This window comes from Cydia splendana, chromosome 25 (assembly GCF_910591565.1).
Source record: "Cydia splendana chromosome 25, ilCydSple1.2, whole genome shotgun sequence".
Taxonomy (NCBI): Eukaryota; Metazoa; Arthropoda; class Insecta; order Lepidoptera; family Tortricidae; genus Cydia; species Cydia splendana.
In genome coordinates, this window is record NC_085984.1 from 1,915,581 (window position 1) to 1,941,505 (window position 25,925).

At 38.5% G+C, this 25,925-nt stretch overlaps 1 protein-coding gene across 1 annotated transcript in view; it reads left to right on the forward strand.

Annotated features, from left to right (window-relative positions):
- Nucleotides 1-25,925, forward strand: part of LOC134802752 (origin recognition complex subunit 4) — a 239,566-nt gene that overhangs the window by 204,040 nt on the left and 9,601 nt on the right. The window lies entirely within an intron of this gene.

The window sequence follows — 25,925 nt, forward strand, 5'->3', positions numbered from 1 at the left end:
ATTTCATTAATTTAAAGAATGCATCGAAAAAAACAATAACAAAGCATACTCATTATTATAAGAATAAAACATTTAGTCATGAATTTTGACCCTATGGTACAAAATTTTATTTGGTGTGCGCTGAGCCGCCGGGGCCCCCTAGCCGAGGCGGGGCCCCTAGGCAGTTGCCTACTTTGACTTAGGGTTAATCCGGCCCTGGTTGTATGGGGTGGTAATAGCTTCATTACTATATTAAAATCGATTTGGTAATGCATTCAAATTTCGAACATCTTGAAAAAAAAGCAATTTGATTTGACCCCTATTCTAATATCAGTCGAGATGACGTTTTATTCGAAATCAAATGACAATTGCATACAATATTGACAAATCTCGCATGTAAGTTGGTATCGGACGATATGGTAATCGACCCCGACTCTAGTTTGTCTCTGAATTAAAAAAAACTACGGATGCGTGACGTGCCTGAAAAAAGTTTTCATTTGCCGCCATTTGACGTACAGATTATCTTTTAATTAGGTAGTTTGTAAGTAAAACATAATTTGTTTTGTTGTTTTTAAAGTAACTATAACAAAAGTTTCATGTAAAATGTGCGATAAAGATATTTCGGAGACGCCATCTCATATCCGCGAGTTCCGCCAGAGAGCAAAGTCGGCTGTAATATGAGGTTAGTGAATATATCATAGAAAGTTCATAATATGTGTGTAGATAAAGCAGTGTATGTAACTGTACATAATTAGGCATTAAAACACTCGTGTGATACTAATATAAAACTCATTTCATTCGTTTCATAAACCCACACTCGTATTTTAATGCCTTTCATTATGCAGCAGTCACATAAACTACTATACTTAGGTCGGTATACTTAATTCAAAAATAATACCTCTATTTTAAGTACAGTCGCCATTAGATATATCGAAGCGCCCGAGGCGCTCAAAAATATCTGAACACGCACTCTCGCGTCTTGACAATAGAGGCGTGTTCAGATATTTGTGAGCGCGTTGGCCGCTCCGATATATCTGATGAAAAATATACACAAGAAGTGTGGATTTGCTCCTAATATAAGTACATCTCGTTATACATCATTTCATTTAAAATTACAAACCGGTGTCACTGAAAACTGACCCTTGTTCCTTTGAGATAAGGTCCACGGTTTGAATCGGTCAACCCTCTAAATAAGACCCTCCGACTGAATGGGCAAACATAATGTTTGGAAATGCAAGTCACCACCTCAATTTGTTGTAAGTTAGTACAGCTTGGCCACTTGTAAAAAAAACCGGCCAAGTGCGAGTCGGACTCGCGCACCAATATATTCTGTTTTTAGTATTTGTTGTTATAGCGACAATAGAAATACATCTGTGAAGCCTGGTGACAGACAGACAGACGGACGGACAGATAGACGGACGGACAGCGGAGTCTTAGTAATAGGGTCCCGTTTCTACCCTTTGGGTACGGAACCCTAAAAACCTCTAATATTGTGTAGCTGTTGCGCACATTCCCGCGCAGGGTTGTCTGCGAGAAAGTCTAAAAAAAAGGCTGCGCAATTGGCAATATATTATTGTCAAAAATAAAACTGAATTTCATAAGAATTTACATGTTTTAATCTCGGGCCCTAAAATTGCAAATACAGAGAAAATATGTCAATTGTATAGCTATTTTTGTTGTAGACATAGACAGAACATTTTTATTCAACATCACATGTTAATAATTTTAGGTTACTTTTTATTGTAAGTTTGTTATTTGTCTCTCTTCTAAACTCACGGGTATATACATCCCGGTCATTTGATAGGCGTGCGTGGGGATACAGATCCAACACGTAGACGCCCTTTGGAGAAGTTTGCTGTTATGTAATACACCTGCTAGAACCCATTCACGGGTACAAATAGATACCCGTAAATCGGTCCCAACAGGCGTAGGGGCTATTGTAAATATAGTGGAGAAAACTGCTGGTTATGGTGATGAATTTTGGCTGGTCAAAAGATTGGGCTATTGCTGAGAGGTCCGGACACCTGCCATAACAATGTTAGTACACGTTATCGAGGCAGGTGGTGACTCGCCGCTTACTAGATGGGCCCCTGAATAAGTTTGTTATTATTATTAATTATGTTTATGGTTTTAATAAAAAATTAAAAGTTGTGAATTTAGACTTTTTAATTTTTGTGGTAGATAAATGTAATAATAATATTGTTGCGGCTCAGTGGAACTCGCCTGCCTGACAATGTGGTGCCGAGGAGCACCTAACTTATTGTCCAAAATAGTCCAAATTGGAGGCCCCTCAAGATCTGGTAACAAAGGGGTAGCTAGCTGATGGGCTACTTGGGCTAGGGGAGGGGGGGCAGTTAATATGGCCCATGGTCAAGGGGAGGGAGAGAGGCATACATTTAGTTACCCATCTTACTCTCCGGTGGGGGGGGAGAATAGGTTTCTTCTCAGTTTGGAAAAGAAGAGTCCGTGACTGAGACTCACACTCGTGACTCTTCTTTTCCAAAATCATTTTCTATTCTTCCCTCTATATCTCTATAGCGTTTTTTTTTTACCACCGACTCCGCTGCCCCAAAACCATCTGTATTAACACCATTCCAACCTCTGTAGCGAAATTGATGCGCTGTCCGATTTTGTATGGAAAGCGATTTCGGATCGCCGCGTGAGTCGAGGGGGGGATGGGGAGGACAGGGGGGGGGGGGACGTCGCTGGTACTGACGTGGCAGTTATTATATTTTAAGTTTCGCACTTAACAAGTTTTTTGTCAACAATTTTGAAGGTTTTGTTGCTGGTTGTACTTTTTTGCGCAGTTTTAAAATGGGTGTGCTCCCGGTCTTGGTTAAGTACAGTCAACAACAGAGCTATGAATACAGGCAAAGTGTCAAAAATATGTATACAGTACTTTATTGCCTGTACATTAAGGTCGTGTATACATATTTTTGGCACTTTGCCTGTATTCATAGCTCTGTTGTTGACTGTACAAAAGTAAGAAGAAAAGCATCGAAAGAGCTCATGATTATGATTAGAAATAACATAAAAGTTTAAGCGGTATCCAGACGGGACTGATCAAATCGGTCGATTTGATCAGAAATGAAATTGGCGTCAATCTCCAATTTAATCACCAATTTTATTCGATTTATGGTGATATTAGAGCCCTTTAAATTGAAAAAATACCCCAGAACGAAAATACTGGCCTCACAAATTGGTATTTTTGCGTCCGCACCTCATTTTATCGGTAATATCGGTCATTATCGGTGGTTGAATTCGGCGAGCCAAATTGGCGTTTGCGTCCGCACGTCCTGATTCGATCGGGCAATTTAATCAGATTGGCGGAAAATTCACTAGTTTGGATACGCTTTTATAATAAATATAACGGACCTTCTTGTAAGGTCAAATGGGGTAAAGGGAAACATACTTTATTTTTCTCGGGGTAAGAGAAACCGTATGACAAATTAGCTTTATTTTTAGTATTATTTATCATTTAATTTAGTTTTTAATAGGTATCTATAACTTTAAGTACCTAACTCTGAACTGTTTATTTTCCCAACAAGTGTCCACCTTTCCCCATAGTTCCGATACAAATGCGATTGTAACTCTGTCTGTCTTACCTCTTCATGTTCAAACCGCTGAACCGATTTAGATGAAATGTTGCAGTTAGTTTGAGGCCCGGGGACGGACATAGGATAGTTTTTATGGTCCCGTACCCAAAGGGTAAAACGGGACCCTAATACTAAAACTCCACTGTCCGTCCACACTGTCCGTCACCAGGCCCCTATTTCACCAACGTGACAGGTGCGACAATTGTCGACATCACTGTTACTGACGTCACAGGCCTCCATAGGCTACGGTAACCGCTTACCTTCAGACGGGCGGTGTGGTTGTTTACCACCAACATGTTAATTAAATAATAACTCCACTATATCGCCAGTTAATAAGTACTCGTTTTGCGAAGCTAATGACAATTGTCACAAGAAATACGACAATTTTCACGAAATTCCGACACAGAACACAGAACTCATTTGCTGTCAAGAATTACCGAAAGTTCTTAAAAAATCTTGTGACAATTGTCATCATTATCATCATAAACATCGCAAGAGAAATACCTGTTTTGCCGATATAATAAAGTTTTGTTAAATAATAAAATGATGGTGACAAACAGGAATACGGCCCGCCCGATGGTAAGCGATAACCGTAGCCCATGGATGCCTGTGACGTCAGCAACAATGAGACTTGTCGAATTGTCGCACCTGTCACGTTGGTGAAATAGGGGCCAGGCTGTATCTCAAGGACCGAGATAGACAGTTGAAATTTTCACAGTTGATGTATTTCTGTTGCCGCTTTAACAAGAAATACTAAAAGTACGGAACCCTCGGTGGGCGAGTCCGACTCGCACTTGTCCGGGTTTTATCAATCATAATCATCATCCCACGCAGGCGAAGGTGCGGGTGGAAGCTAGTACGTAATTTTTTTCTATTCAGTGTTATAACACTCGTATTTTACTCCATTTAGGGCCCTTAATATGTGGCTTTCCATCACAGAAGGGACCTTATGCTTCAAGTGCAATAAGGTCCTTTTTATCTGAAATTCCAACAGAAATTCCGATAGAAACGGCCCGATTCGAACTTTAATATACGTCAATTAATATATCTAGAAACGATATGGATTAGATGTGTCAGTGTCAAAAGTGACGTTTTTGTTTGAAGAAACGTCAGATATGACACTGACATATCTAATCCATATCGTTTCTAGATCTATTAACTAACGTATCTTAAAGTTCGAATCGGGCCGAAAGGTCCTTTGTGTACATGAACATGAAGCATAAGAACCCTTCTCTAATGGAAAGCCACATATTATATTTGCACTGAATATTATTGCTGACTTTACACACTGGGGAATATAACTCATGGATGTACATAAAATGTTTTAATTCAGATATTTCCGTAGCAGGAAAGCAAAATGGCGGCGTCGCTATGCGTGAGGGGAGAATCGCTAACGAAGATGCGTTTTCATTGTCACACGTCTTTTTAGGCTACCTTGCCACTGAGGTAGAGGTTAGTGGAAATAAGGAGACATACGGGAACTACACTGATTTAAACTTTCACGATTTTTACACATTATTAAATTGTACAACGGGACATAATCGCATATTTAAGTTTTAAGATTTACCTCCGACGTTTCGAGGACGGCGTTGTACCCGTGGTCTCGGAGACCTCTTCTAGCCGAGCGTGTTTTTCGAACTACCCGCATCAGGCGGGCTGTATACTTGTTTGCCACCGACGTGGTATAAAAACCGGACAAGTGCGAGTCGGACTCGCCCACCGAGGGTTCCGTACTATTTGTTGTTATAGCGGCAACAGAAATACATCATCTGTGAAAATTTCAACTGTCTAGCTATCACGGTTCATGAGATACAGCCTGGTGACAGACAGAGACAGACGCACAGTGGAGTTTTAGTAATAGGGTTCCGTTTTTACCCTTTGCCGTACCCAAAAAAATGTAAATGTATTGATAGGGCCGTATTGTACGGTTGCGTCCGTGGCCCACAAATGGTCTCGCCAGAAGACCAGGGGGCCGATTTCATGTATTTCGTTTAATAATATCTCCAATACTAGGCATTTAAATTTTACTAATAAAATTGAAAACGAGTGGTCAATAACACTAGATTCCCAATTTCTATCGCTTGTATTTCAAAAATTTGCATTTCGCCGTTTTCCACCGATATTCGAGTGACGAAATCGAACGATCGAAATTCAAAAATCGGCCTCCTGCGGTGACTTTCGGGTTAGCATCATGCTGAGGCGGGACCATTTCGTGGTAAACTACATACCTACCAACTTTATGCTTTAAATATTATTTTTGTAATACGTTTGTATGAAACGTAGTTTTAGTTTGCCATGAATAAATGAAATTATTCTTTATTCTATTCTTTAAAATTCGTAGTAGTGCTATACGGAGTGGTGCAATGGAAACAACGACGGTTCTTGAAAAGTGCGTAGAGTCCGCGAGTGTGCGTTCCTTTCATGGTCCAGTGACTGCAGCATATATATCTACACAGCTACATAGTACGTAGATAACGCATAAGGACCGTAAGTCAGCGTTTTCCTGGTTGTGTCCTAAATAACCTGGGATTTACTTTCATACCTACTATTATCCTAAAAATCCTAAGAATTGGCACAGTACATTTAAAAAAACCGGCCAAGTGCGAGTCGGACTCGCGCACGAAGGGTTTCGTACCATTACGCGAAAAACGGCAAAAAAATCACGTTTGTTGTGGGACCACTTAAATATTTATTTTATTTTGTTTTTAGTACCTATTTGTTGTTATAGCGGCAACAGAAATACTTACATCATCTGTGAAAATTTTAACTGTCTAGATATCACGGTTCATGAGTTGCAGCCTGGTGACAGACGGGCAGACGGACAGCGGAGTCTTAGTAATAGGGTACCGTTTTTACCCTTTGGGTACGGAACCCTAAAAAAGCGACTAACATCTGACCTTCTAAACCTAGAGAGGAAACTAGGACTTATTGTTCACTAGCGACCCGCCCCGGCTTCGCACGGGTAGTTCAACAACTTTACACTAGTGGGTCTGTGAGCTGTAGACCTCGCGAGCATAGCTTATTGGGACCGTGCACGATGACACACAGCGGTTTGATCAATCAACAATACGACATTTTTAATTTAATAAAAAAAAAACGAAGTTCAGGTATAAAAAAAAAAATACAAAAAGTTATGTCTTACTGGGGATCGAACCGAGACTTTCTGTGTGCAAACAAAATAAGGGAATGTTTGCAAAATGCGCCATGATAGTTCTTAGCTAAGCTGACGAAATTCGGATACTCATTCTCGAGTAAAAACTAAATATCAAAATACCGTCTAAACCAGCAATACAATTTTTCTGCATTTTTTGCCATTTACTATGTAAACATGTCTCAAAAAGAAAATACTCTTATGATATCGATACGACTATTTGTTTAATCACGACTCCTCCATTTTTTAAAATTTCCAAAAACCGGAACGACAAAAAAAAAATATTTACTCATAAAATCTGGTCACAAAATTTCACGAAAATTGGTTGAGAATTGTGACCTGTAGAGGAGAACATCCGGATACAAAATGCCTTAGTCGAAACGTAGACCTTCGCTACGCTTCGGTCAATAAACCTTAACACATATATACCTTCCTAAACCTTCCTTAAGTATCACTCTGTTGATAGGTCCGGACGTACAGTAGTTTTTAGGGTTCTGTACCCAAAGTGTAAAAATGGGACCCTATTACTGAAGCCGACCACTGACTAACAGTCCCCGGACGATATCGGCCGGTCAGTTGTTCGGAACTGTCAAATTTTTGTTCTAACTGACAGGCCGATATCGTCCGGCGGCATGCTAGTCAGTGGTCCGCTGTAGACTCCTCTGTCCGTCTGTCTGTATGTCTGTCTGTCTGTCACCAGGATGTATCTCATGAACCGTGATATATAGTTGAGTTTATCGCGAACATACAGACAGACGCGGCGGAGGACTTTGTGTTATTATATGTACCTAGTCTAGTGATAATCCGGGTTTCGATAAAATTTGGTGTGGAGATAATTTGAGGCCGGGATAGGGGGGGCATAGGGTACTTTTTATCAATCATTTATTTAGCATAAAAAAGTCACCTTAATCTTTTTTAGCATTGAATAAATCTTTATTTACATACATATATACAGTGGTACTAATAAACGAAATTAATAACTATTAGCTTAAATCTAAAATAGGCCCTTGAGGCATTGTACCAAGGTTTAACAAACTTTACTGCTAAAAATCATAACCCTCCATTTCACTCCGCAGTCAAGTAAACCCCCAACTAGCTTCCCTACCGACATATGTATACATATATATGACGGACGCGTGAATTTTCACGCCCCAGCTCTGGCTCGCTTTTTTTTAATTACAACCCCACTGCGCTATTGTACTCTAGTGGGGATCTAGCATTAGGGTTGGCGGTGATGATTAGAAATAAGATTTATACCATGGTATAATAATATACTCCGCCTGGTACTCCATTCCCGTCTTTTCTAGGTCACCTAACTGACACGGGCCTACGTCATCATGCGACAGCGCTATATGATAATATGCGATAGCGCTATATATAGCGGCCATGTTGTTGTGACGTAGGCCCGTGTCACTCTGGGAATGGAAGACCATGTTTTATTAGACTATGATTTATACAATCTATAGTCTGTAAGTATATATCTTTAGGTTAAATAAAAGTAAACAAAATCTACCCTCAAATGGCTCCTTAAGCCAGTTGAGGGTAGATAAAAACATTACATGATCAAATAATGTAGGTTAAAGTCAGGTCGTTCAGTGACTGATCCAGGCGGTTTTGTATTTGGTTGGTTAACCAATAAATGTTATAACTACCCGAAAATGTAAAAATTGTTGGTCTACTTTTATTTATATACCTTTAAAGATACAGAGTATAGCAGTTCAAAATCAACTCTGCATTGTGAAATTATTGGACGTTTTTTTCTAATTTGTTAAACCAAGTAGTGAAAATGTTAGACCATTTTATATAGTTGTAATCTACTCACAAAGCCCTTTCATTTGGTACCCACATGGTATGTTTAAAACGCCCCACTGATTACCATTTCGCCGGATGATATCAGCCTGAGTTAAACGCAAAATTTGACAGTTCCGAACAACTGACAGGCTGATATCATCCGGCGAACTGATAATCTGTGGGCTCCTTAAAAATAAATGTTGAAAACTTTACTGCCGATTTTGTGACTTCATAAAAACTCATTCCACCACTTTAGAAGGTTGTCACCTTCATGCATTGATAATCATCAGTAGACCATGCTGATTGCAACGATACCACTTGTCAGTATAAACCTTTTCAGTCCTACGAAAGTTGCTACTCTTCAATTTGGCCTCTCCACTATACATACATAATTACATATTCTATTTGAAAACCTACGAATATAGAAACTACTTAGTAAGATCAATGTGGTTAGTTCCGTCATTGGGGCTATTCCGTCCACGAGCGTATATTTATTTGATTTTCAATCGTAGGAAAAAAAACATTTGCTTTTGATAGCTGAAGCTAAAAGCAATCGCTGCTTTGTCTATTAAATTATCAATTTTATTCTTTGTTTAAGAAAAAGCTAGGGGACGGAATAGTCCCTATGACGGAATTAGCCACATTAACCTTATTCTCAAAAAAGGAATTAATGCATGTCTAAAATATGAATACAGTGTCAACCCTGCGCGGTGCGTTATCGAACTGGGGGGCCGTCAAAGAGCCCCACTACCACGGTAATATAAAAATACACGTACAGCCCTATTCATAGTCCGGCCGTTCAGAAAAAAATTCATACACAAATTAACAAAGTCGGGGTCGGGGTCGGTCGGGTAGCTAAAGGGACCCCACTGATTAACAGTCCGCCGGACGGTATCGGCCTGTCAGAACAAAATATTGACAGTTCCGAACAACTGACAGGACAGGCCGATACCGTCCGGCGGACTGTTAATCAGTGGGCCCCTTAAGGGCCAAAACACAACTATCAAAATGCGACGTGTTGTCACGTATATAGTGACCTCGTATAGTGACGTCGGAACTTGCCGAAAGTACAAAAAAGAAGGCCACTTTCGGTGCGAAAAAGAGGGCTGATTTTACCCATCTGATGCCGAATGATTTTACCCATTTCAGGAATATATGTCTGCCAAGCACTGGTAGCCTAGCGGCAAGAGCGTGCGACTTTCAATCCGGAGGTCGCGGGTTCAAACCCCGGCTCGTACCAATGAGTTTTTCGGAATGAACTGTCGCCTGCGGTATTTCCGGACCGATACGACCTTCAAACCTTCAAGAAAAGAGCGTACTCCCATCTTAAAGGCCGGCAACGCGCTTGTCCTTGCGGGTGTCCATGGGCGGCGGTAATCGCTTACCATCAGGTGATCCGTTTGCTCGTTTGCCTCCTATATCATAAAAAAAACTTATGTACGAAACATCATTACCAATCGCTTTTCGGTAAAGGAAAACATCGTGAGGAAACCGGACTAATCCCGATAAGGCCTAGTTTTCCCTCTGGGTTGGAAGGTCAGATGGCAGTCGCTTTCGTAAAAACTGGTGCTTACGTCAAATCATGGGATTAGTTGTCAAGCGGACCCCAGGCTCCCATGAGCCGTGGCAAAATGCCGGGATAACGCGAGGAAGAAGATAAGTCTGCCAAGGCTTTTCCTGCCGAAACACCTTGACAGACGAGATTATGTAGGCAACACCCGTGGAAACATAATCTCGTCTGTCAAGGCCTTTGCTCAGCAGTGGGTGAAAACGGTTGATTTGATGATGATGATGAACAGTATGTATCAAAATGAAATTATTTACGTGCCTGACACTATCATGAATAATGACATTACTTTAAAGAAATGATGTTTTTAGTGATAGTGTATAGGGATTGTCATGAAGGAATGACGGCAAGTAATGAAGTTAGTTCATATATCTTGCTTCAGTATTGGAGTTATGTCAATGTCAATGACAATGATATTAGTAATGACATTACTATTGATAGTGAATTGACTTAAAATTCTTAAAAACTGTTCAATGAAAAGGTAGGAAAAGGAATCCTTGACTATGAATACGGGCCGATGCCCGTAAGAGCGGTGTTGCTGCAAATCGCATAATTAGACGGAAAACAATCTCATGCCAGACACCTAGGATACCTAAGCATCTAGGATACCTAGGCATCTAGGTTTATAAGGACTAGCCTATGTAGGTAATCGCCTTAGAGCATTTAGTAACCGGAGACGTCATGGCTGTCATTTTCTGCACGAAATAGTCTGCCGATTTTTGCGGGGAGGGGACGTCAAATGTATTGCTATTTCTACATGATTTGTACGTAACGTACAAATAGCCATGTCAGTCCATACAAAAGTTTGCACGATTGTGCAATTTTTTCGGCAGAGGGTAAGCTCTTAAATGCGACTCCAGTTATTAAATGCTCTAAGGTAATCGCAAACAGAAGTATACTAAACTAGAGTCATAAATAATAATATAATAATTTCAGCCCATGTACGTCCCACTGCTGGGCACAGGCCTCCTCTCAAGCACGAGAGGGCTTGGGCTACAGTCCCCACGCTGGCCTAATGCGGGTTGGGGACTTCACATATCCCTTTGAATTACGTCGCAGATGTATGCAGGTTTCCTCACGATGTTTTCCTTCATCGAAAAGCTAGTGGTAAATATCAAATGATATTTCGTACATAAGTTCCGAAAAACTTATTGGTAGTAGGATTTGAACTAGAGCTCCCGATACACGTGTTACACGCTGACCGGGCTTAAGAACCCGAACTACACGAACTCGCCCGGATTCAGAAACGTTTACACGGGTACCCGTGTACACGGGTACATGGATACACGAAATAACGGATCTTATTTACCCGCCGGTTCGACCTTTCACTCTCGTGTAGCGGAGATTCGTGCTATGAAGACATACGATTGAATATGTGGGAGGTTAGGAGGATTCGATTACCTACTTTGCAGTTTTACTGGATTGATTGGTAATGTCAATAATAGGTAGGTAAGTACACTTTGTTTCAATAATCATAAGATTAAAATTAACAATATATTAGTAACCGTTGACTTCACTGATAGGTATTTTATTTTCTTCATTGATGTAGTTTATTGATAATTAAAGTAAACCTAAATGATTATCTACTTAATACAAAAGTAGATAGTTATGCTTACTGAAACTAGCACGAACGGAATATGTTATATTTTCCTTAAGCAAAATCACATTTTGCTCACTGTTTTAAGTAGCAAAGTACCCTTGTTCGAGCTGCTGAGGTACAAAATCAATTAAATTGGTACAACACATATCACCCACATTGAGCATCCGATAAAATAAAACTGCTAAACAATCGGAGCTCCCGAACCTGAATCTTTGTTTTATTTAAAACTTTATACATTACTTCAATCTCCGCTACACGCCAAGGACGGGTTAGGCCCGCGTGTATTTAAGGTCCGTTTCGCCGTGTACCTGGGTACCCGGATACACGGATCTTAATTACACGTGTGCCCGACTACACGTGTACAACGGGTCAGGAAACCGTGTACGTGTAGTTCGGAAACGGGTACACGAAACCCGGACTCGACCGCGAGCTCTAATTTGAACCCGCGACCTCCGGATTGAAAGTCGGACGTCAGATCCACTTGGCCACCACCGCTTGTATAGTAAACTAGAGTCATAAATATGTAATTCTGTATATTCACTATAGCCGTCATGAATACAGGGTGTTATTTTCAGTGTATAATAAACAGAGTTTATAACTCTTCAGGAGCTTTAGAAGAGAAGGAAAAGACATTTTTATTCAGTCAAGGCGTTCCGAGGATTTTGTTATTTGCGTAAGTTACTATATTTATATACCAAGTACCAACCTCTAGATATATTTAAGTACAGTCAACACCAGAAGTTGCTAAAAGGGCAAAGTGTTTAAAATTACCTGGACAGGCCTTTATTCTCACAATAAAAAAACATCATCTTCTTCGCGTTGTCCCGGCTTATGGAGCCTGGGGTCCGCTTGGCGACTAATCCCGAGAATTGGCGTCGGCACTAGTTTTAACGAAAGCGACTGCCATCTGACCTAACCCAGAGGGTAAACTAGACCTTATTGGGATTAGTCCAGTTTCCTCACGATGTTTTCCTTCACCGAGAAGTGCAATAATATATTACTCTTCAAAGGCCGCAAAAATATGTGACACACTCTATGGCTCTACAAATATGTAATAAGATCATGTCAGATATTTTTGCGGCCTTCGAAGAGTAACATATTATTGCAGATGACTACGTTTCCGTGAAAATACGATGGAAAATAATTACGCACCACATCTGTAAACAAAAATAACATTTTTGATTTTTCGAAATATTATTTGTGTTTTTTAGACACGTATCAATATTTATTTGAAGTGAAAACTTCTTTAGCGGCGCTGTGCACTTTTTGAGGTGGGGAAAAAATGTTAAACTCGAGACAGCGTAAGGCGTAACCCTCTCTTTCTACCGCGCGGCGAAAATGTATGCCTGGGCCTGCTGTTTCGTTTAGGCGGCGCAGGGCGCTTGCGTGACGTCATGTGTGACGGACAATGTCATTGATTTTGATTTAAATGCCATCTAGTGAGTTTCTCTCAAACTGGTATTAATATAACTGTAGTACTCACAGTGATGTGCTTAGGGGTTTGAAGTAATGCGACGATATAACGCTAGATGGCGTTAACCTCAATTATACATAGTGCTGCAGACATTTAGCACTAGATGGCGCTGTTATTAGGGCGAGCGAAGCGAGCCCTATCACTATTCGACAATCTATGCATTCTTGTGGTACACTTTACGGAAAAACTATCGCACTGTTAGGTTTGAGATTTAACATAGTAATTTATATTCATGTCTAGATGTGTTATCAAGCATAAAAATATCATTATATAAACATAAAAAATAAATAAAAGGGTAAATAATGTGTATTACTACTAACGCCATCTGTTGGACTAATGTTAGTTATTTCTTTTTCTAACAGATGGCGTTAGTAGTGACAAGGTTAAAGGTTGTTCCGTTAAAATGCGCTGGGTTTTTGTGGCTCAATATAATTGGGTATTTGACTACCTATACTAGTCAAATGAGTTTCTTTTTTCGAACTGTCAAAACGATTTGCTACTATGGAATTTATATGAAACACTAGCATGTGACGTCACAAGCAAATTACCTACTCTTTATAGTTGTTATCGGGTTTTAAAATAGAAATTGTGACTAAAAATAACTGCTATCTACCTTTCTCTATTAATCTTCTGGTGCTTTATTTCTTGCATGGTGTAAAATAATTTATCTTAAGTACAGTCAAATACCCTATTAGTAGGTAATCATAATCATTTAATTATGGGTGAAATTTAATACGTGACTATATATTTTTTGATTGAATCGATAATCGTTTTTACTACTATGGCGGTTAAAATCACACGTGATTGATTTCGAAATTGCGGCAGTAATGCAGTTGGCAGTAATATCGCAGTCGGCAGCAGTATTGCAGCGCGATATTACTATCTTACTGTATAAATGCCAAAATCGATTTCGCTGCCAGGGTTTTTGACATTCGAGGCAATAAAGTAGTTAGTCGGCAGTAATATTGCAGTCAGCAGCAGTATTGTAGCGCGCAAATGTCGAAATCGATATCGCTTCCAGGATTTTTGATATTTGCGGTAGTAATGCAGTCGGCAGTTATATTGCTGTTGGCAGCAGTATTGCAGCGCGATAGTACTGCCTTATATAATGTTTCAAATGCCAAAATTGATGTCGCTGCCAGGGTTTTTGACATTTGCGGTAGTAATGCAGTCGGCAGCAGTATTGCAGCGCGATATTACTGCCTTACTATTTCAAATGCCAAAATCGATTTCGCTGCCAGGGTTTTTGACATTCGAGGCAATAATATAGTCGGCAGTAATATTCCAGTCAGTAGCAGTATTGTAGCGCGCAAATGTCGAAATCAATATCGCTGCCAGGATTTTTGATATTTGCGGTAGTAATGCAGTCGGCAGTAATGTCGCAGTCGGCAGCAGTATTGCAGCGCGATATTACTGCCTTACTGTTTCAAAAGACAAAATCAATGTCACTGCCAGGGTTTATGACATTTGCGACAGTAATGTAGTCTGCAGTAATATTGCAGTCGGTAGCAGTATTGCAGCGCGCAAATGACAGGCGCTGCCAGGATTTTTGATATTTGCGGTAGTAATGCAGTCGACAGTAATATCGCAGTCGGCAGCAGTATTGCAGCGCGATATTACTGCCTTACTGTTTCAAATGTCAAAATCGATGTCGCTTTCCACTCTGGACGACCGGCTAAAGCAAGACAGAGACAGAGGGCCCTTTTTATCCACCCTTCTATCGGGTGGCAGAACTTCCCACTTCCCAGGAGCCGTGGGAATGTTTCTTCCCAACAGCTCTCCACAAGCTGCCTGCGTTGACTGATTGTACTGGTCCATCAGCACGCGATGGGGTTGTCACATCGCTACGCCCATATTCATGTCTACCGGTCAAGAAGCTATAGGTGCTCCGGACATTTGTAAGGCTTGCTCGGAGTTAAACTATTAAATATAAGTACCTATTGATATAATATAATACAAACACTCTTGATATAATATAATACAAAATGATTTGGGGTATTAATTATTTATAGAAGCCCTTATATCATATCATATCATTTTTAGAGTTCCGTATCTCAAAAGGAAAAATACGGAACCATTATAGGATCACTTTTGTTGTCCGTCCGTCTGTCTACTAAGACCTTTTATCTCGGGAACGCGTGGATGTATCGAGTTGAAATTAAAAGCATAAATTAGGTCCTAAAAGCTGTGAAAAATTTAAACTTCTAAGAGTTGTAAGTGATCGGAAAAAAAGATACGGCCGTTTATGCCGCCAAAAAAATTATATTTCGAAACTCTCAAAGGAATCAAAATGTACCTATAAAGGGGCCCACTGACGGACTTCGCCGGACGATGTCAGCCGGTCAGTAAAACGCAAAATTTGACAGCTCCGAACAACTGACAGGTTGATATCGTCCGGCGAACTGGTAATCTGTGGGCCCCCTTAAGACGAAACGGGAGCTGAGCTAAAAGTCAATTTTGAGATTTCAAGCTGAATATACCCGTCGCTCTGACGGGGCGTGAGAGACTGTATTTGTGTGTGTAATGCACGCACACAGATGCGTACGCTTGCACCCGCGCGCGCCTCATTGCCGACAATTTGCAATGTTATTTTTCGTGCGTTACTGCCACGAGGCGTTCACTTATTACTTACTGTGTTGCGATTGAATTTTTTGACCCGGCTTACGTTTACGGAACTCGATAATCTTTCTACTACTGTGACTTGGTTTTGTTTACTTGACTTTGCTGATCAGCTTATTGTTTTGGACTCCGTGAGTTGTGGTTACCTATTGGACCGCACGCAATTCATCTACCTTTATTCATGTAATTAAGCGTAATTAGCCGAAACCTTTATAAGAGTGTAATTCATAAGAAGTACATAAGATATAATTTATGTACTGGTTTGCTGTTAGCTTTTAATTGTATCACTTTACATATATGTTACTCAAATAACTAACACGGTTACACTGTTGTAAGAACATTATTTTTCAGGTAGGCCTTATTATACCTACTATAGGCCTTATTACCTCCTAGTACCTTAGTAGTAGTAGTACTACTACGGAAATTGATTCAAAGACTCAAGACTGACTTAAGTGGCAGTAGGGTGTAGGGTTTTTTCTAGGCTTAATGAGTTCGCTGAAGCTTATTTTTTATACTTAGCGCACAGAACCACTAGTTTAACAGTATCAGCTCTAACCACATGTCACCATTTTGTCCTTTACGTAACAAACTCAGGGGCCCAGAATATCCGATGTACCTATCAAATCAAGGTTCTGTACCAAATAAGGCCCGGTTATTATAGTTCGTTATTTTTTAGCATTAGAAAGAAGGTAAACAATCATGACGTGTCTTTTTATTAATAATTATTGAAAAACGCTTTCAAAAATTAGTTTATATTACTTATGAAAGCAAAAGAATATAAAAAAGTATATGATTAATACATACATACATACATACATACAATCACGCCTATTTCCCGGAGGGGTAGGCAGAGACCACGGATTTCCACTTGCTACGATCCTGACATACCACTTTCGCTTCCTTCACATTCATAACATTCCTCATATATGCTCGCCGGTTTAGGGTGCTCTTGCTCATTAATATGATTAATATGATTTATAATTCTAACATATTTGCTATGACTTATTTTTCAATGGTAATTTTTAATAAGACATGTCAAAATCTGTTACCTTAATGCAAAAAAAACGAACTTTAAGCGTGCTAACTTTCAAAATTTCATTTTTTATAAGATAGTATAAGTAGATGGGCAAAAATTTTGCGTCCATGTCCACCAGTGAGTAAGTGATTGAGATACCTAAACATTTAACTTTATAATGTAAAATGATATAATTTACTAACCTACTCGTTTAATTTCAGGTAGGTTGAATAAGGAACCAAGTAACCATGGGGAGGGGCAGTATTTACTAACATTTTCTTTTTGGGTCTTCAGAGTGTATCGTTTCCTTTTTTTTGCACATACATATTACACTTAAATATATATTCTCTGTGTAAACCCTTACGTCTTTCAATGACAAAGGCAAGATCAGCAAATGTACAATTTGTATGATCGTGCCTGATATTTGAGATCACAGAAAATAAATATTTTAAATCCACTATTCTGCGACCTTCTAAAATTTTGTTTTATCATGATTCATGATCAAAAAGCTCGGATTCAATAGTCATATCAAACGTCGATTATGCAGTTGATGATGAGCTTGCATTTTCTACCATTGGTGCTGCAAATGCATCAACCGGTGGCGATAAACTTTGCCCTCTTGTAAAACAAATTACTATAGTGATTGTGTCCAGCAAAAGGCCAAAATTCGGTTTACTTTCCTGTTTAAAATATTACTAATTTATTCATATTTCAGATTAGGTACATAGGTAACTGTCTGAATGTTACAATGCCAGCTGGCAAATTCTATCACATTTGTTTGTTTGGTAGTCATGGTAACATTCACTTACATTGATATCCTTATTAAGATCTGTATCTTATTATCCAGACCTTTAAATATTGCCACCGTTGCCCTTTAAAAAAATACTGTTTAAATAATTGGCTACTCAAACAATGCTTCTATAGTATAAATAATGACTACACAAAAATGGGTAGTATTGTATATAATGCACGAAATAAGGCCCGATTCTTAAGCGGGTTTAAATTTTGAGGCCATGTCCGCTAATACTATAGACAAAATATCAAGTTTAATAAACACAAAAAAAAAACATTGATGGGCCTTATTTTATAATTTAGGCCTTACTTTGTAATTTAAAGTAGAGTTAGGCCAAGAAAAATCTATAGCGATTTTGATAGAACACGCAGTGCAAGTATTATTTCAAACGTCGCTTCTATGAAATTATGACATATAAATAACACTTGCACTGCGTGTGCTATCAAAATTGCTGTAGACTTTTCTTGGTCTGACTCTAAAATATTCTTTATTACACCACAAACATAAAAACAAATTTAAAAAAAACCGGCGAAGTGCAAGTCGGACTCGCACACGAAGGGTTCCGTACCATTATTTATAAAAACGGTCACCCATCCAAGTACTGACCCCGCCCGACGTTGCTTAACTTCGGTCAAAAATCACGTTTGTTGTATGGGAGGCCCCACTAAAATTTTTATTTTATCCTGTTTTTAGTATTTGTTGTTATAGCGGCAACAGAAATAAATCATCTGTGAAAATTTCAACTGTCTAGCTATCACGGTTCGTGAGATACAGAGATACAGACGGACGGACGGACAGCGGAATCTTAGTAATAGGGTCCCGTGTTTTACCCTTTGGGTACGGAACCCTAAAACCGATTTACAATGTAGATAAAGGTAGCAACAGGCGGTCTTATCGCTGTTAGTTCTTATTCTTCGTTTGTTTAGCATTAGAGTGAAGGTGACGTGTCTTTTTTAAGCATGCAATCGTATAATTATTTATTAGCTTTTTTTGTAATAGTTATGTACTTAGTGGTTAATATTAGTATTTACTATTTTTTTTTTCAATAATGCTTAAAAACGAAGTATAGACATGACAACCAAATATTAACGCCATTGTAGGGCAGGATATACAGAACATGAATCATTTGTACTGTCACGCTCCGTGATTGTTGAGCCATTTAGGGTTCTAGCTAAATTGGACATTCCATAGAGCACGAGTAAGTATGGAACAACCAATTCAGCTAGGACCCTAAATTGCTCGACAATTACGAAGCGTGCCTGTAGGTACCTAAAAATTTTGTTAACCCATTTTAACCATGCAATAAAATATTTTTGATTTTGATTTCTAATTTGAAATATTAGAATCAAAAAGTTCATAATAGATTGTATATCATAACTACAAAAATGTGTTCCCTACTCTCAACCCAAAACCCCTTGTATCTTAGGATCTAGATATTTTCACACAAGACGGTTTATCGATAACTTCTTACATCACTAGATTATCGACATTAAATGTCGACTATTGCCCATCACTTTTCTGGCTGTGTACGTATTTAGAAACTTGACTCCGCCCCTAAAATTAGTGCGATAGGGACAACTGCAGCTGAGGCGACAAATCCTGCGTAAAAATGACAAAAATCGAGGTTTCGTAGTCCTCTTTTTCCTCCCCCAAAACTTAACCAATCGTAACCAAATTTGGAAATCTAAATGATTATGAAATTATCTGTGTCGGACCGTTTTGCTTTTTTGGCTAATTGATATCAGTTTTGAATACCACGCCTCTCATTGCGGCATAGTCTATTAGGCCATTTTGGCCGTTTTTGAAGGGCTCTAGCGCCTTAAAAAACAAAAATATCAAAAAAAGCAAAACGGTCAGACACAGATATTGACAATATTAATCTGTGTTGAAAAAATCATTGCTCTAGCTTCAAAAACCACGGAGGAAAACGAGGACTACGTTTGTATGGAGGAATGACAACTCCTGTTGGCTCCCGTTGATCTAGAATTTCTAGAACTATGAAATATGGCAAGTAATATCGTATCGTCACTACAAGTACTGGGAAAATATTTGAAAACTATTTTTTTTGTAATTAATAAATACGTTAAATTTGTACGGGACCCTCGGCGGGCGAGTCCGACTCGCACTTGTCCGGTTTTTTGAGATGAATCTCTTATTAAAAACCGGGCAAGTGCGAGTCGGACTCGCGCACGAAGGGTTCCGTACCATAATGCAAAAAAAAAAAAAAAAAAACAAGCAAACAAAAAACGGTCACCCATCCAAGTACTGACCACTCCCGACGTTGCTTAACTTTGGTCAAAAATCACGTTTGTTGTATGGGAGCCCCATTTAAATCTTTATTTTATTCTGTTTTTAGTTTTTTTATTTGTTGTTATAGCGGCAACAGAAATACATCATCTGTGAAAATTTCAACTGTCTAGCTATCACGGTTCGTGAGATACAGCCTGGTGACAGACGGACGGACGGACGGACGGACGGACGGACGGACAGTGAAGTCTTAGTAATAGGGTCCCTTTGGGTAGGGTTTTACCCTTTGGGTACGGAACCCTAAAAACTACCTTAGTAATTATAACTATATAGGTAGAAAAATTCCGCGAGCCCTTACAAAGCTCTGCTTTTTGCTAGTTAATATTTTGAGTTACAATGTCGTTGAGTTTTCACTTCTGCCGGCATTCCCGGAGTGCAACCCGTTGTTATTTTTAAAATTAGATATTGATTATTTTGCTTATTGTATCCAAGAAATGAACCAAAAATTCATACACCGTATGTTCAAGTTATTTCAATAACAAAATTGAAAACATCAAACAAAAAGCATCTAGAATCTCTTTGAAAAACCCAAAAAACCGATATATTCGGTTCGCATTTAATATTGACAGGATTTCTGTTGCACATAACGAAAATACGCTCCAACAAATATAATTGTTCAATATTCAACTGTATTGCAAATAGAATAGTGTCCAATTTGAAAAATGACGTTATGATTTAATTTGCAGCACGCATTCGGCTTTTGTTTTCGTACTGGCAGTTTATAAATGTTGACGCGTCGATTTTAGAAAAAAAAAAGTTTTTAGAGGCGTATTTCATAGGGCGCGTGAATTTCATATATGTGTATCACTAGTGTTGGATATCGTTTTTAGGGTTCCGTACCTCAAAAGGAAAAACGGAACCCTTTTGGGATCACTTTGTTGTCCGTCCGTCCGTCTGCCTGTCTGTCAAGGCCCTTAATCTCGGGATCACGTGGAGGCATCGAGTGGTATGGTTTTCAATATACTGTCAGGTTTACAGCCCCTTAAAGCTGTGAAAAAAATCATATTTCTAAGTTAACGTAAAACAAAAGATACGGCCATATTAAATTTGTACGGAACCCTCGGTGGGCGAGTCCGACTCGCACTTGGCAGGTTTTTATTATAAAAATCTAACAGTAAAATATTTGACTGTATTCACAATATTGCAGAACTACGAGTATTTTAACGCCTTTGAGTTTGCTTCTAACAAAAACAATTAAAAAATTAAGTATAAAAAAATACAGAGCAAAACCTGACCAAATTTATTCAATTTCAATTTATTTATTCATAACGTAAGTTATATGTCAATTTTATTATCGCTTCCTCGCACAGCGCATAAGCATTGCAATTCAGCGTGGTAATGCTGCCAGCGTCTACGGGACCTTGCCGAGGGCCTAGTTTAGGTTTAGGGATGTTTTATTTTTGTTAATTTAGAATAGTTAGATACTTTTAGTTTATACGTTTTTATACAATATTTATATTTATTTGTTTAATGTTTCAAGAAATTTAGCATAATTATAATAAAAAAAATATTATTCACCGGTTTTATTTTATTTTGTGTTTTATTCGCCAACTCATTCCAGTTTTCATATTTCCACGCATTGCGTACCATCTAGCTCTTAAATAAGTATACATTTATTATCCTTAATCCATTGAAATAAAGAGAAAAATCGTGTATTTAATGGTACATATTAATGATTTTGACTGTTATTCTGTGTAGTCAGAACGCGAGTTTTCAGTGCGAATTACATGCGTTGTGAGTCTTCTTTGATGGGTAAAGTGGTGTTACTAATTAATGGTTTTGATATGGGTTAAATCTGTATTGAAATGCGGTTTTTAAAAATGTGCGTAACGTATAAATGATTGCGGAAAGTATGGAGCTTTCAGGGTTCCGTAGACAATAAAGAACCCTTATGGCTCCTCTACACGATGGACCATCATATTGGCCCACTAAGCTGGGCCAGCGTGTAGAGAGGGTAGTGGTGACGGATGGCTTATGGCGCGGCGGGATGGCGATGGGATGGCCACGGTGTCGGTGTTTCGTCCGCACATGAAAGCGTGCGTAGGCATCTAGGTACAGCAGCAGAAGTTGCTAAGCGGGCGAGGTGTTCAAAATGATCTTGACGCGACTTTATTGTTAAGAGAATAAGAGCGTGTCAAGGTAATTTTGAACACCTCGCCCGCTTAGCAACTTCTGCTGCTGACTGTACACGTGGCCCATGGAGAAAATAGATTTCCGCATAATCCGGTTGTAAAGTTAGCTGAAAATTATTGAGCATTAGACTTTTCGTTCGTCGCGACATCTATTGTCAAGTTTGTCAAATAGCAGTACTGATAAATCCCGCTAGTTGACGCTGTGTAATGTAATTTTTTACACATATTTAATTACACAAACGTCGGAATTTAAGGTAAAAACGTAAAAACAATGAAATTATATCGCGGTAGTCGTTTGTGTAGTTAAATATGAACTCATGGAGTTACCATTCTCTCTTATATTTTTCTATAGTACATATTCAATTTTACCGGCACATAATGTCGGTATTTTTAAAGTAATCAATAATGAGACCGTTCAAACTCATTTCCCTTAATTCCTTTGAATGCAGTTCCCAAAGCGATTCAAAAACCGTTTAAGTGTTTGTTTAAGTCCTTTTTAAGTTAATGGTCAAGCAGGAATAGAATATGGCGCATTTACTTACTTTATCACTTAAAATAATAAAATACATAGAACTCTGAACCTTATTGTCAAGCTATTAAAGCCTAACAATATTTGACGGGTGATAAAAATAAGTTTGTAAAAATAAAATGTCTCGAATGCCTCTATGTTGTTCTCTATTTAAAAATAGCGTAAGTGCAATTTCAATTTAAATGTTTAAAGTTTTAGGAAAAGGGTCCTTAGTAGAACAGTCGCTTACGTCATATGACGTCACGTTGGTTTAGAAATATCGTTAATAATGACGCAAGCGCCTAAAGCATTATGGTACTTTTTTACTGGAAAGGTGACAATATAGAGTTGTAACTTTTTGTTTTTAAACCATAGACTACTTAAAGCATAGACAATGAACAATTACTTTTTTCTGCACGCACTGGTCACTGGGACGGGCAAAGTATAATGTATGTTTGTTTTTTAAGTTTACCATCGAAACATTATTTTTAAAAAGCTTGATAGGCTATGTGCTTGACAGTAGCGCCCGCTCATCGACTGTGAAACTGGGGTCTAGCCAAGCGGGACGTTTTGGGTACTCAAGAGATATCTTTGTAAGCGTTGCAGTAGCGTAGGTAAGTAAGTAAACACTTTATTGTACGAAAAGAAAGGAATACTTAATTACATCGTGGTTACATCAGATAAAACATAAATGTGTAGTACGAAATCAGAAATCAGAAATCAGAAATATTTATTGTGTAAACTGTGTAGGTACAAGAACTATAACTGAGTACATTTTTTGATGAGTATCAACAGTTTTACCCTTTTCGGGCATACAATTTATTTTATCTTAAACTAAGTTTTTATATTTTATCTTAAACTAAATTTTTATATTTAAACCTTAACTTAATTTTAGTATACATTTAGGTTAATCGTGTTATAAAATTCTTTTAAGTTATAGAAGACTTTGTCTATTACAAAGTTTTTTAAGACTCTTTTAAAAGTATTTCCTTCTAGGCATTTTATTTCGTTAGGCAGATGATTGTAGATATTAATGGCAGATATGAATGTGCTTTTTTTATATATTAAGGTGCTAACTCTTGGAAGTACCATATTATATTTATATTGCGGTCTGACATTTTCTTTGCATGAACGCTTTGTGAAATATTGAGGGTGATTTTTTACAAATAGACTTAATTCTAATATATAAATGCCGGTAAGAGTCAAAAAGCGCTTTTCCCTAAATAAGTCACGTAGCGATTCATCTGTGTACATTCTAAAAACAGTTTTTAAGCATCTTTTCTGCAATATGAATGTTTTATCAACCTCAACAGAATTGCCCCAAAAAAATACTCCGTACGTAAGTAGTGGGTAGACTGTTCCCTAATAAGCATTGATAACTATTTTTTCGGAGCAAGTTTCTGACAAAATGGATAAAGCATAACATCTACTAGAAATCTTTTTATTTATCTTGTTTATGTGTGCCTTCCAATTTAAATGCGTATCTATTTCCACGCCGAGAAAACTAACATGGCTTACGTCCTCTATTGACGTAGTCGCATTTGACACAACAACAGATTCAGGCACGGTTTTATAATTTCTAAATTGTATAATTTTAGTTTTATCTAAGTTGACCTGGAGGTTAAGACTGTTTAGCCAATTTATAACTCTTGTTAGTACACTGTTTACATGGTCTTGCATGCTTTCATACGTACTTTCATTTGATAACAATAGAGTAACATCATCTGCATATAAAGTACACGGTACATCAACTATATTTGGAAGTTCATTTAGGTAGATTAGGAATAGAAGTGGCCCGAGTATACTACCTTGGGGAACTCCAAATTGAACTTTTTCAAATGATGACTGTACCCGTTCAACTGTTGAACGAAGGCGAACTTATCTAAACTTTCACTTAAAACGTTCAAACTGATAAACAAGACCAAGTGCGGGTAGTTCAAAAACTCGCGCAGCTAGAAGATGTTGATGTCAACTTTAGCCAGTCTTCTCCGAGACCACGGGGGCAACGCCGTCCTCGAAACGTCGGAGGTAAATTTTAAAACTTAAATACGGAATTAAGCCCCGTTGTAAAATTTAATAAAGGTGAATTTATCCCTAAGAGGGATCTCTTGCAGTTAACCTATATATAAGTAAGTGCTGCCAAAGTTTGTTTATCATTAGTTATATCCAAAACTATCCAAAGTTTTAAAAGTTATCCCAATACACCTTACAACATTCTGTTAGTAGGCACAAACCACATAACGGAAATAATCTTTGCCAGGCCGGACCTCAAACATGACGAAGGGTAAACATATTAATTATTAAAGCCCCCATTCACTGTAGGGCCCTTTTCTGTCAACTATTTAAGGACCTATATCGACCCTACATTTTACTTACATAAGACTTTTTGATCAAAATAGGTCCTGTAGTTGGACTCTTGCGCATGAAGGGCGTAAGTGAGGTTTCTTTTTAATTATTATAGGACGTTTTTTGGAAAAGGGGGTAGTTGGCTGGACGCAGCTGCCCCGTTAATGTCTAGGCTATTACTAGTATTTGGTGTATCTTTAAAAAGGTTTTGAAATGATTTGTTAGGTAAAGCTTTTTAGGTATCCGTACCCAAAGGGTAAAAACGGGACCCTATTACTACCTAATAAGATTCCGCTGTCCGTCTGTCACCAGTCGTGATAGCTATATTAGATACAGTTGAAATTTTCACAGATGATGTACCTATTTCTGTTGCCGCTATAACAACAAATACTTACTAAAAAATACGGAACCCTCGGTAGGCGAGTCCGACTCGCACTTATCCGGTTTCTTTAATGAAGGTAAGCTCTGTTATTATTTACTTAATCGCCTATAATTCTGTTTTTAAGGGCTTTAATTAGACGGCGCACGAACTCGTATGCAATTTTAGTTACATTGAGGACTATTGGTTACATCCACCAATCAAATACCAATGAAACTCGCATGCGACTTCTCGCACCATCTAAATGGGCCTTGTTTGTACCTTCGACGTTTCGAGGACGGCGTAGTCCCCGTGGGGTTGTCTGAGACTACGGGGCCAACACCCTCCTTGACACATCGGAAAAAAAAAACTTAATTATACGCGATTAAGACCCGTTTTGAACCTCCGACGCCAAAAATGCGTTATTTTTTTTTAAATCCAATGTATTACGAAATCACTACTATTAATTTTACTTTTTAACAATTAAAACAATAAAAAATCCAATAAATTAACACAAAGCACACCCTTTCCATAGACTACACAATGCCTATTCCAGCCTAGCCATAGACAAAGCTTAGTCTATGCTTCAACGCCTCTGGAATAAAGTGCCCCCATGCTGTAAGTCCTTTATTCTAGCGATGCTTACTTCCTATTTACTTTACACCTATTGTGTTTGTGGTGGCACACAA